The sequence below is a fragment of the Tachypleus tridentatus genome, chromosome 6 (assembly GCF_004210375.1).
Source record: "Tachypleus tridentatus isolate NWPU-2018 chromosome 6, ASM421037v1, whole genome shotgun sequence".
In the NCBI taxonomy this organism is placed as follows: domain Eukaryota; kingdom Metazoa; phylum Arthropoda; class Merostomata; order Xiphosura; family Limulidae; genus Tachypleus; species Tachypleus tridentatus.
This window is the reverse complement of record NC_134830.1, coordinates 129419029-129432393: the sequence shown is the minus strand read 5'-3', so window position 1 is coordinate 129432393 and position 13365 is coordinate 129419029.

Sequence of the window (13365 nt, the reverse complement as noted above, 5' to 3'; positions counted from 1 at the left end):
AAGCGGATTAATGATCTTCTGAAAAATAAAGGTGGTCATATCATGTATTAATCTGTGAGAAATTTTTGGATTCTCAGAAATAAAACGCAAAAAATTGAAAAAATCGTAATTTTCCGTCTTGTTTCAATTAATTTGCACAAGGGTGTAATTAAAAACAATCGCACACTATGTAGTATGGCCCTTATCAAGTAGTTATAATTTAGAGCACATTAATTTTTCACCTAGTATCAAGTCTGTTATTTCTGTTCTTAAATGTCTGGCGTAACAGTTTTCGGTGCTGGTTTTTACTAAACTTTTATTTTCACACAGTAATCTACATATTACCATATGATATATCTATTGCAATAAAAATATCATTGCTACCTAATGACCATCATTTTGACATACTGGGAAATTAATAATAATGTATTAGCATTGACTGTGTGTGGGATAATATTATGTATAAAAAACCTCAAAATGATCCAGAAAAAAGTATGTAAATATGAGCATAAGTAGCAAAAATGAAGTAATATCAACTTATAATTGAATGTCATAGGGTCACAAAAACAAATGAAAATAAACTTTTATAAGTGGTCCAGTATGGTCAGGTGGTTAAGGGACTCGACTAGTAATCTAAACGTCGTGGGAATGTTGATTCACAGGGTCTTTGTCATTGACTGATATCTTTTTGAAGAACCTTCAACATATTGCTTGCAGGCCTGTATAGTCAGTACTGCATGATACCATGAAATGCTCACAATCAATGTGATTCTTATGTTGCAGCTGCAAAATGTGACAGACACAGCTAGTAACAAGGCTGGTAATCAGGTTAAACACTTCTTGCAGGAACACTTCTCAAGGAGAATTATAATGGAGCTTTCCACATCCACTTACATGTAAGTCATATAACACCCAGTCAACCGTGAAAACTATTTTAAGTATAAGGGGTGTTCTTATTTTGCAAATTATAAATCTCTGATTGAAATGGGTTTTTTTTTTTACTTAAGTGTATGGATATATAGTTTTTGTAAAAGACCGTTTGTTAGCATCCTTCTCAAAAGCAATACATTTATGGTAACGCACTAGTTACAAGCTTTTTATTTGATGTTTTCATTAATATTTCGTTATTTAACATAATAGCTTTTAGTTTCATTTGTTATAATATGTAGAACAATAAATGAAAATATACACAAAAACTAGAAATGCAGGGCTTACTTCAGCCTCAAAACCTTTTGTACACTGGTTCCTGCTTTCATAAACCCACTTTTTATCACTATATTGGGCGTCAAAAATATTTTTGTAGCTTTCAAATATTCAGTTTAGAACACAAAAAACATACCATAGATATTAACGTAATGCTCCAAAACGGCTATAATTTACTTCACTGTCCAACTAAAGTATAAATAAAACTACTATAAGTATAAATAGAATTTTAAAGTTCGATTACTGCTCAGAGCAACCACTTTCCCACATAAAACGTTTCTTACAAACTGCAAAACCTCTCCTCCAAAAGTAAACAAGCAGTACACTGCATTTTCTCTTTCGATTGACCGAATATGCGACCACTTTATATTCGATTGAAGTCGTTATAGTTTTATACTGCTAACTTTTAATAGATTATGTATACATTTACAGGATTTGTCACTCTTTCAGTAAACAGCACAAATCTTTCACATACAAAATAATTATATTTCTAATAAACTGAAAAAAAATTAAGGTTAGTCCATTAATCTTTTTTTTTTTTTACTTTTCAAAATCTTAAATTTCAATTCCTTAATAATCTCAATCTTAAAACCTCCTAAGTACATTCCAAACTGTTTTTTTTTTGGCAAATCTTTATATTGTTGTATCCATTTGGAAATAATCAGTTATTGGCTAAGCCAATCAAATAAAAGTACTGATATCTAATTTTTTTTAATGCTACTAGATTTTGTTACTAACTTTCATTGGTCAGGTGGGTTAAGAAGTTCGACTCGTAATCCGAGGGTTGGGGGTTCGAATCCCCGTCGTACCAAACATGCTCGCCCTTTCAGCCGAGGGGGGCGTTATAATGTAACGTTCAATCCCACTATTCGTTGTTAAAAGAGTAGCTCAAGAGTTAGCGGTGGGTGGTGATGACTAACTGCCTTCCCTCTAGTCTTACACTGCTAAATTAGGGATAGCTAACGCAGATAGCCCTCATGTAGCTTTGCATGAAATTAAAACAAAAACAAACCAACTTTTAAAAAAATAATAAGAAAATCTTCAGACCACCTGAATATCTGTCTACTTATACAACATAGATTTTCTCCTATTATCTTGGTCAATTCAATCGAGCTCATAACCCCCAGAGTGACCAGGTTCCATATTATAACTTTTAATATGTTTTGCACATCTTCAGAAACATTTTGTAAGCTTTCAGTAAACGTTATAAATGTTTTATACACAAATAGTACATATATATAATGAAGAATTTTTACAAAAAATACGTTTGTAAACATATGGAGTCAGGGTTAACTGCTACCAGTGGAAAATGATTTTTCGCGTAAATATTAAAAATACTATTCAGAAAATTATGAAATTGTGTTTACTCAGTCTTTAAAACCTTCTAAATAAATATAAAATGTTGTTTTCTTCAGTAAAACTTCATATTTTATTTGTTATTTTCTTTATCATTACTCTATACAAGACTGGTTAATTTCATTAACCTTGTAACCACACACACACAAAAGCAAAAGACACAAGAAAAAAAATCTAAATTGCCATTTTGTTTCTTTCTGAAATGTTTATTCTAGTTGGCTTTAATCTCGTAACATTATACATCTCTTGATACACAAATTCTATTGTCCTTTGAACCGTGTCTAACTACCATTAGAAACATATTAAGTTTTCAATTACTTATATCGTGCTTCCAGTTAATCTTTGTCATAATGACCAGCTATATCGTGCTTCCAGTTAATCCTTGTCATAATGACCAGCTACCTCGTGCTTTCTCTTATATAATCAGTCAAATATGCTTTTTAATCTTCTCTTCCTCAACAACTGAGTTGAGATGATATAAAACAAAACTATAATTTTCCTGCGACTCGCCAGCTTTAACCTTTAATTTTTGGTCTATCAACTCTTTTTGAGACTTATGAGTGATCTACGTTCTTAGATTATCGACGTGTTCAATGAGTTTATGTGTATTACACGACCACTGTAAATCGTTAGTCAATGGATCAAATTGTCAAAAGATGATATATAGAATCTGTTCAGCCAAAACTGTATTGCTTCTATTGACATTTACCAAAATCACATACACACACAGTCCTAATAAGAAACTTTTCGTTTCTTCTGCAATGTGTCTTTCTTAGCTGTTGATATTCCTCTGCAGATATTAACCCACTCAAAATATTATTGTAGTAGCTTTATATGTGATCTAATAATCTAATTTCACATGCCAGTAGCTGAACAACTAGACATTTTCCATTGCACCCAGATATTCATTTGATTCTGGGGGTGGAAAGGCATACACATAAATAACCTTGTTCACCTGTATAAACTCAGCACAAAATCTTGTTGAAACCTTTTTCTTCCTGGTGATCACTACTGGGAACAATTATGCATTCTGTGAATGTTGTGCAACTCTGGCGTTTATGAAATGTTGTATCTTGGCACTAGCTTTATCCCTGACGTTTTAGTGCTTGTTTAATTGGAAGAGAGTCATCTGTACCTATGTGATGTGACTCACCTTTGTTTGACCCTCTCAGATGTTGGCATATTTAATCAGTTTCTGCCTCTGTGATGAATCAAGACTGTTTGAATAATCAACAATCAATGATCTAACAAGTGTTAGCAATCTTGCATTAACTTTCACAAATGGGTCAACAAAGGAAATACTAGTAGTACCATTAATTTTGGCTACTTCAATTTCTTTTACAGTACCACTAACCATTCTATTGAGAAGCTATACAGCAGACTGCTAATAGGTGCTAAAAGCATATTAGGACCGCATCACATTTTCGGGGTAATTCTTACTACTTCCTTAATGGAAACAGTGCAATATTTTTATCTCAACACTGCAATGAATGAACACACTAAACATTTTCTGGAGTAAACCATGGAAAACTGTGTAGTGGTGGTTACTGTGAGTTCTTTGACATCATATACTTGTAATATTTGCTGTTCCTGGAAATGATCTGAATAAAATGAATTGTAAAACTGGCATACTTCATGTTTTTCAAAACAGAGAAACCTAAAATAATATTTAAATAATTCTCTGTCAAAATCGAGAACTTTGAAAAACACAACGATTCTAAATTGTTTGGTACAGACATATATCACCACTCTATACATCACTTTTACAACCTTTATCTCCAGGCCGGCCCAGCTTTCCTTAAGTCTAAAACTAATAAGAACAAACCAAGCTTTAATTGCACAGCACTCAGGAACTAAATAATTCAACTCACTATCGCTAAACCAAGCGCAGTTGTTAAAACAAATTTACTAAAACAGAAACGTGGTTTACAGAAAAGAAAAACAATAAAAAATGCCTGTCAACAAAGACAAATACATCAAAAATATATCTTTAATAAGGATCATCTATCCCTTTTAGGAGGTGGTAGTAAAACAAATTTTGTATAATACATAATACAAAATAAAATAAAAATTCTTAAACAACGAAAGGCTTGCAATACATTTAAATAATGAAAATAGAGAAAAATCAAACTTTTTTACAGCAAAAAATATTAATGCAGAAATACCTTTTAAAATTAGCACTTTACATCAAACAATACTCTTAAACAACAAAAAAATGTAATACATGAAATAAACTTCTTTAAAATAAACATTTAAATTAATCAAACTCATTAATTTCCCACACATGAAGATACAAAGTAGCTTATTTATGACAGCAAAGCACTACAATAGAAAACATTACACACATACATATATATATACATGTACATACATATTGCTTATAGCTTAACCTAAATACAACATAAAGCGCGCACGTGCGTATATATAAACACTATCCAAATAAAATGGAATCTCTTAAATCTAACTTACGAATACAAATCTTAGTTCAATATTTTTGATATTTTGAAACAATAAGTAAAAAACAGCTCCTTTAAATACATAAATTCAAATATACAATTCACTGCTCTCATGCAAAATTAAGATTGATTACTTGGAATTAAGCACAAAGCTATACAATGGGCTATCTGTGCTCTGCTCACAACGGGTATCGAAACACGGCTTCTAGGAGTGTGTGTCTGCAAATGTATCGCGGTGCCAGTGGGGGCACAAAATTAAGACGAAAAGTTGGAGTTACTCATCCATGGGAGCTCTGATAGGAAATCTTCCAACATAGCTGAAGATTTCTGATGTACCATTATGATTTGATGAACAAACTTTTTAGCTCTTGCAAGAGCTTTCCAAGTATTCACCAAATCCACCTACAGCTAAATGCACTTTCATCTCAATTTGTGCTGACATAGAGGCAGACTTTTATGTTTTAACAGATGGCGTGCCTCCGTCCATCTTTAAAATCACTATTTGGTTCAGACTGGGAGGGGGAATCATGTCTTTTTGGCCTTCAACTCCAAACCATAATAGAGATAGGTTGCTACCATTGATTTTAGTGTCTTAAATGCAAAAGCAACACTTGGGCCTGAAAAATTTCATTAGAACAAAAGTATAAAATTGAAAATAAAGCTTTGATCAATTTTAATCTTTCCAGCATTAAATAGATCATACTTAACATGTTTGTAGAACGCAATCTCTAATACCTGTAGACTGTTTAGTTAATGCATGCAAACTTGCATGTCAAGTTTGACTTAAACTATATATTTCAAGATAGTTATCTTGACAATTGACTGATATTAACTGAAACTATGTTTTGATGTTGACTAGTTGCTCTAGCTATTGAAGCACAATAATAACAGCATCTTGGTTTTGCCTGTATTTTCTTCTGATACAAGTCAAGTACAGAGGTAAATTTCTACACGTCAGAAGGAGGTGTTATAATTTATTTCCAACACCCGTGCAAAATCCACATTTTAGTTCACTGTGACTCGTCTTTGGTGTTAATGAATGTTTAGAAATAATTCAGAAAATCTGACACTTAAGGACACTCTGAAAAATATTCCTCACACTCAAATAAAACCTTAGTAAACCAATCCTACATTTGTTATGTTTGGTGCAATATTTATGAATTTCACTTTTTACTAATAGTCTCACTTTGGTCATATCATATTCCAGATAAATCCACCTAAAATGTTTCTGTCCGATACCCACATGGCACAGTAAATATACGTTTTCTTGTAACAGTGGAATGAACTCGTTTTCCAGGAAGTGCAATATTTGCTATACGCTTCAAACTAAAAATTCATGCACATGTGAATTAAGAGAGCAGCTCACTGTTCCTTTAAATAATGCCCTACAACTCAACTACCACAGTTCACTTCATAACTATTCAACATTCAAATTAAACTTTAGCATTCTCCATTAAGTCTTTCTGTTGTGTTCTCTGTGATATTTTTATTTTTTGTTGAATAATATTTATGAATGTCCTTCTGTAAAGCTACACACACATACATGCTACATCTTACACATAACCACAAACGCATATTTATGAACAAAGCAGGAACTTCCATACGTCATTGTATACACCAGTAGCTTTAATCAGATTGCCTCAAGCTTGAGCGCAATTTCCACAGTAACCTACATCTGTGAAGGTGCAAACTCATCCTTTTACTAGCTTAACAAAATATACATTTCCTAGTAGAATTTACTTACTATATTATTCAGCTTAAACTTTCACAAACCAACAATATTATTCATACTGTATCGACTTTGTGTACCAATTCACTTCCTTGACAGCACTGGATAAATATATGAGACCACAGTAAATACACACTAATTTTTCTAATTGACCATCAGCTGTAGATCTTTATGCCAAGTTATTAACCTTAAGACAAGTTGATCAAGCATAGTTTCACAGGAAAGTAAACAGCAACTCTAAAACTTATTCAACTGAATCATTCAATTTACTAAATGTTTATTTTTACAGTATTCTCACACTTCACAGAGAAATTACACACAGTTACTTCCTTTCCAAGTGACAATCTATTCAAGAGAGCTGTAATTACACTGATTATGGTGCTGATACTCATGAGGAATATCACTTGAACAGTCAGAAATCAAGAGATCGCAACATCATTTCACTTAGTAATATTTTGACTGCATGACCACTCTGGCTGGTGTACGAGTAGTGATTGCACCATGGACTACAGGCATGACCATCTTACATCATAATCTGGGAGTTCAGAAAGCAAGGGTCATTAAGCCCTTTCAGTCATTAATGGCAAATCCAAGTAACCATCCTAGCTTTGACAATCAAGTGGAAAAATCACACAAGGTGGCTATCATTTCCTTTCAATCAGTAAATGTACAAACCAGTAGTTGTCATAAATATGCTTTGGCAATTAATTCCAACAATAAAGATCTAGAGAAAAACATTGGCACTTTGACCAACCATTAGAGCTCTCTTTATCTCTTCAGATGCTTTCACATCTGATTCATTAGACAGCTGATATTACTCTCATTTTTATCCAACTCATAATTATTGACCTCCAGTGGGGCTATAATGTGGAATCTCAGTTTACCCATGTGTTGGATTCATGTGTACCATATGAATATTGGATCTCATACAACAAGTGGCCAACTTATTGAGTTACCAGGTGGGAACCAGTCGAACCAGAACTAAGTTACTTACCTGCTGCCAGCATGTAAAACAACCATAACAAGTCTCCAGGCTGGAAAGCCCTCTCATTGACTACTTTATCACAATCCATCTTTCGCTACATGACAACATTGCCTGTTACATTGCATACAAACTCATCTCTATCTGGCAGATGCTGCAGATTAACCTGTGAGCATTGTGCTGCATCTGATATAGGAGGTGGACCATACATTATATCTTCTAAAATGTTAGTTTCTCAACCAAACATGAGCATACGTATTGCACACTTAGTTTTTTTGTGTGGTACACCACTGATAGACACAGTAAGTTTTCATCTCAGCTGGCTTGACTTTGTGCAGCAAACTTTTCAACTATCAATTTGAAATCTGTAATTACACTTCCATCATATAATCTGACTGAGTTCATAATGTGAAGTTCTCATCGGTACCACACTTAACACTTTGCACAACACAGAAAATAGATGAATGTTGAAACTAATTCCATGATCAGCATAGCATGAACATATCCAGGGGTTAAAAAGCATGCTATAAACGTATCTGCCAACGCATCAACAACACACTATGTGGAAGTATCGAATAACGAATTTACTTTTGTTCATTCTGTAAAGAAGTTAATAGCGACACATACATAGATCCATTATCTCACTTGGTCTATTGTAGGGGACTACACAATGATAACCATTGCAACATTATTTACAAAATACAATGTGATAACTGCCACAACTTCTATATTAGAGTAAAAAAGTAGAAAAATGGAAACCAGATTCAAAGAACATAAAAAGTCACCTTCACACATTTTCGAACACTGCAAGTCAAATAAACACAACATAACCATAGAAAACACTCAAATACCAAATAAAGAAACAAACATAGAGAAACGCAAAAGTAAAGAAGCCTTACATATACAACAACTTAAACCCAAAATAAACCAATACAAAGGAACACCTTTATACCTATATTAAAAATAATAAAATAAATAATATAAAATTATATATTCAAACATCTAACATTGCCCTCTACATTCCGACACTCAGTTACACAACCCCTTTCAAACATGTGGTCAGCTTCCGGTCAGTTACCTCTTTCTTTCCTTGTGAACCTGACGATGACCGAAGGAGGTCGAAACGTTGTTTGCTCCTCTACGTAAAATATTTTCTCAACCCAAACGAGCCGTTTTTACATATATATTTCTCTACAAGTGGGTTTTCTCGACATCACTGATAATCGTTGCTATTCTATGCAGGGGAGAATAACCAGTTTCTTACTAGAGCTTGCCCCATTTTAAGTGGTGCTACAGAAACAGTGTCATACCAGAATCATCACAATACATTTGAAAACAAACCTGGCCAGTATAATCATATGTTGATTATAACTATAATTTGAGTAAAACCCTGACAGCCTTCAATCTTCTTGCTATGTATTGTCTGGAAAATACGCTCCCACAAAAGTTGTTGTACCAGTAGCTGCAAATACTTGTGCACATCTACATTCAGTTTTTCAATATATACTGGCCATATATTTTCGTGTTGCACATAAAATAATTTCCAGGCTAAGTCTAGGCATTAAAATTGTTCACCTTGGAACTCCTGTGACTTTAGTTTGATATACAGTGGTAATGGAGTCGTTATCAGTTTTGATCTGCAATGTTATATATGAAATGACTTTCATGTCATCGTGATGCCCTAGGTTAGGACATTCATCAAACAGATAGAACTGCATTTCTAGATGGTGAAGTATGGTCACATTATAATCTGCAACTTTGTGATCCAACATGCAATCATATTTTCCGGAATTTTAAAGTTCACGGGCTACTTTGTGTTGCAATATTTGCATCCAGGAGCTTCAATACACTATTCACATACATACACATTTTGAGGACATAGCCTCAGGTCCTTCATCATTGGCATTAGCATCCAATAGAAATTCACTGTAATGTGGCAGATTTGCCACCACGCGAATTTTCACTAAAGCACTCTTTAATATTTGGAATACATTACACACTTCTTGAGCAATCTGAAATTACTACAAGCCTAAATGAGAGCGAACGTGGATATAGAAATATTAGAAAATGGACCACAAAACATTGATATGACATCTTAACTAAGGGGATAGTAGTAACATAAGACCATTCTGTAGTACATTTTCACAGTGTTGTAATGGTTTCTTTTGTCAGACAAGTTCTTTTATCTGTTAAAAGAAAAAATACTAGTCCAAAAAGTGTTTTATTTCTGAATTAGAAAGTTATCTTAATAAATGTGTGCTCATAAGCTAATGTTTTAGTTACTAACTTCTGTTATAAGTATGCCATTTTCTCATATCTGTATTTTATTTACTGGAACATATTCATTGCTAATAAGTGTGATGTAACAGACAAAGTGACTTCAAACATGGTAATCTGGTTACCAATCCCATAAGAACAAACTCAGAAATCCATCAATAACGCTGGTTGATAAAATCGAACTTTTTACCTTATCAAAGATATAAGTACACTTTTCTAGACCAGTTTCGCATACTGATTACAAATCTGTTTTCGATTTTCTTCTATCACGTCTTGTTATTGAAACATGACTAGAGTTAATTTCCACCAAATTTGGGTAAAAATTATTTATCAGGCTATTTAATGTTACAAATTTATTGATTTTCAGTATAATTTTTAAAAACATTAAACACACTATACATTAGTTAAACTTATACAGTACACACGAAAATGGAAAACTACAACTTAGAAACGTTGCGAGTACGCCTTTCTTTTACAAATGTTTGTTTAGATTGTCGCGGTACAACATCTAGCAGTAGTCTACCAGCATGCTTTCGTTTCAGAACCCTTGATAGTGATTTTCCATTGCTTAAATGTCTTGAGGGAAGCGTTATCCCTACTCATTACTTACAATTTTTGTATGTGAGATACTTTGTGGTTATCCAAAATGTTTCCATAAATTCATTTGAAGAACTGCCATACTTTTATTTTAAAACATTGAGGCTTTATTCAAAGCCTTCATTGTGTAGAATGTCCCTAATTTGGGGCCCCATATAGATTCCCTCCTTCAGTGTCATGGCACTGTTTTGAAATTTCTCAACAAAGTGTTGAAACCCTCTCGAATTCCATATTCCATTGACGAGTGCGGTACTGAAGTAGTATCATGGTATCGTGTGTCTCCTTTGGATGCGTGGCCTTAAGTTCTCAGTTATAAAGGAGAACCACTTTCAAGCTTCACTGTGAGAAGTCGATGAAGAGGCGCCTGTCAGATGCTGTGTATTTGTGATAATTCCCTTATAATTAGGGCAATAACTTTTCAAATTTGATTGGTTGCATCATGGAAACGTGACGTGCAAGAGGAAATCCAAAAAAATGTTTGGAATTAACGTCTCAAGAGCTATCTAGTCTGTCTGTCTAATTATATCTGAAGAAAATGACTTGTTCGTCAGTGTAATCTCGCTTTGTTAAATAGCTCAAATACTTATCTAAGCTTTCAAACTCTCTCTAAATAAATAGATATATATTTTCTAAATTTATGAAAAACATACACTACAAAAACATAAGGGTGTGCTAGTGATGAAAATTTTTTTATACAGAAGTAAGATTGTTAATGAAAATGGAGATACACAGAATTAATGACATCTGATATACATTATAGTGTCTTGTTTGGTTGAAGAAATTATAGAGAACCTAATACAAATGTTGGAACACTATTCAACTTAAATAGGGCCCAGCATGGCCAGGTGGATAAGGCACTCGACTCGTAATTCAAAAACAAAACATCTTAAATAAGACTATGGAAATTCAAAAACAAAACAACTTAAATAAGACTATGGAACATAATCAATGCTAAAAAATATGCACGGCATGCCAGATAAGAAATACAAGTTAACTAATTATAGATATAATGCAGATTTCAGGACAGTAATCGTGGTGATTATCATTGATAGTATATTCAGAAACCAAGTTAAATATTTATTTCAGCTTAACTCTTGACTATACAGTTCATTTAAGTTTTATCCGAAGATCAGTTAATACAGTTTTTAGTAACAATATTTACATATTTATAAAGTCAGTCAATGTATTTTACCTTTGTCAGTATCAATAGGTGAAAAATGTAATTAATGTGACATCATTGAACAGATTTGGTGTTGGTTCAATATGAGTGAATATTGAAAACAGAAATTACTTTAAAAATATATTTATTAGGATCTCCTTGTGGGAATAAACTAAGTCACAACTAGATTTCTGTGTTCATGTTTAATTATCTAAAATCCAATCCGACAAAAACTTAAACATGAGGTATGGGTATATTATATTAGGAAGATCTGAAATATACAAATTACCAAGTTACATCAAAATCATGTAAATTGCTATGGAATGGAATGTATCAGAACTACAGTTTGGTAATGTTTGCATTTCAGAATGGCTGATATGGGTATTAACACTTACTAATAAAGCAGAGAACAATGTTTCAACCTTCTTAGGTCATATCCTTTGTTAACCTGAAGATGGCCTATAAAGTTCGAAACGTTCTCTGCTTTATCAGTAAGTGTTAATATCCAAACCAGTCATCCCGAGATACATTTTTACTTCAAGTTGGTTTCTCATCATCATGAATGTTTGCATTTCATAGGTAACACAATGCTACCAATAATTGCTTACTTTTGGTAAAGGTATATAACAGCCCCTTCTGATATAAAGTATTCACACATATAGGTCATAGAGTTCAGATTGGGAATTTAAATATTCTTGTTCTTCACGCTATCAAAATACAAAAGACTATGAAACAACTTGGAACACTGATCTATCCAGAAAGAGACCAGAATCATATTATACCTCAGTTTTGGAAAGCAAAGTGTGGCAAAAGCTGTCTATATGCTGCATGCAACATGATCAACAAATATCTCTGCATGAAACATTGACACAATTCACAAGTTATTTTCACAACATAATGATGCTGCTGTATATATCATGTAGTGATGAATGAAATGGGTACAAAAACTCTGGATAAGTCACCAGTTGCAATGCCTATGGATTTGTGTGTGATCAGAGTATTAAAATGACATTAGGAAACTGTTACCCTCATACACCAGAACGATTATGGAAGTTATGTAAGGAGGAGAGGTGGAATATGAATATGTTAAATTCTTTATTAAGCCTTTTGCAATGGTAACTATGCTGCAAAACTACTCTCATGATACATGAACATCAGGTGGGGCAAGACTGGGCATGGTACATGTACTATAATAAAATGGTGGGAATCAAAGTTGATTTTAATATAATATACTCAACATCTGTATTATATAAAAGTTTCATGTTTTAGATATTAAACCATGAATTTCCATACTTATATTATCAACCCCTTTATGAAACATCAAGAAAACAGACTGTAAACACGACATGAAACATAGGGTTTCCTAACTTTTTCACATGAAAGCCTGTGTATTTTTGTAACATTTTTGGGTATATAGATATTTAATCTTAATTTTAACAATACTGAGAGATTATAGGAATATAACTAAACAATTAAAAATGAAAAAAAAATACTTTTCAAGATCTTCTGTAAATGTAATTCTACAAAAATGCATATTCTAACTGAAGAAAAAGTTAGGATATCCCCATATTTATTCTCACTTAAAATGGCTCAACTCACACACAAGTGTATCACACCAGGTGCACAT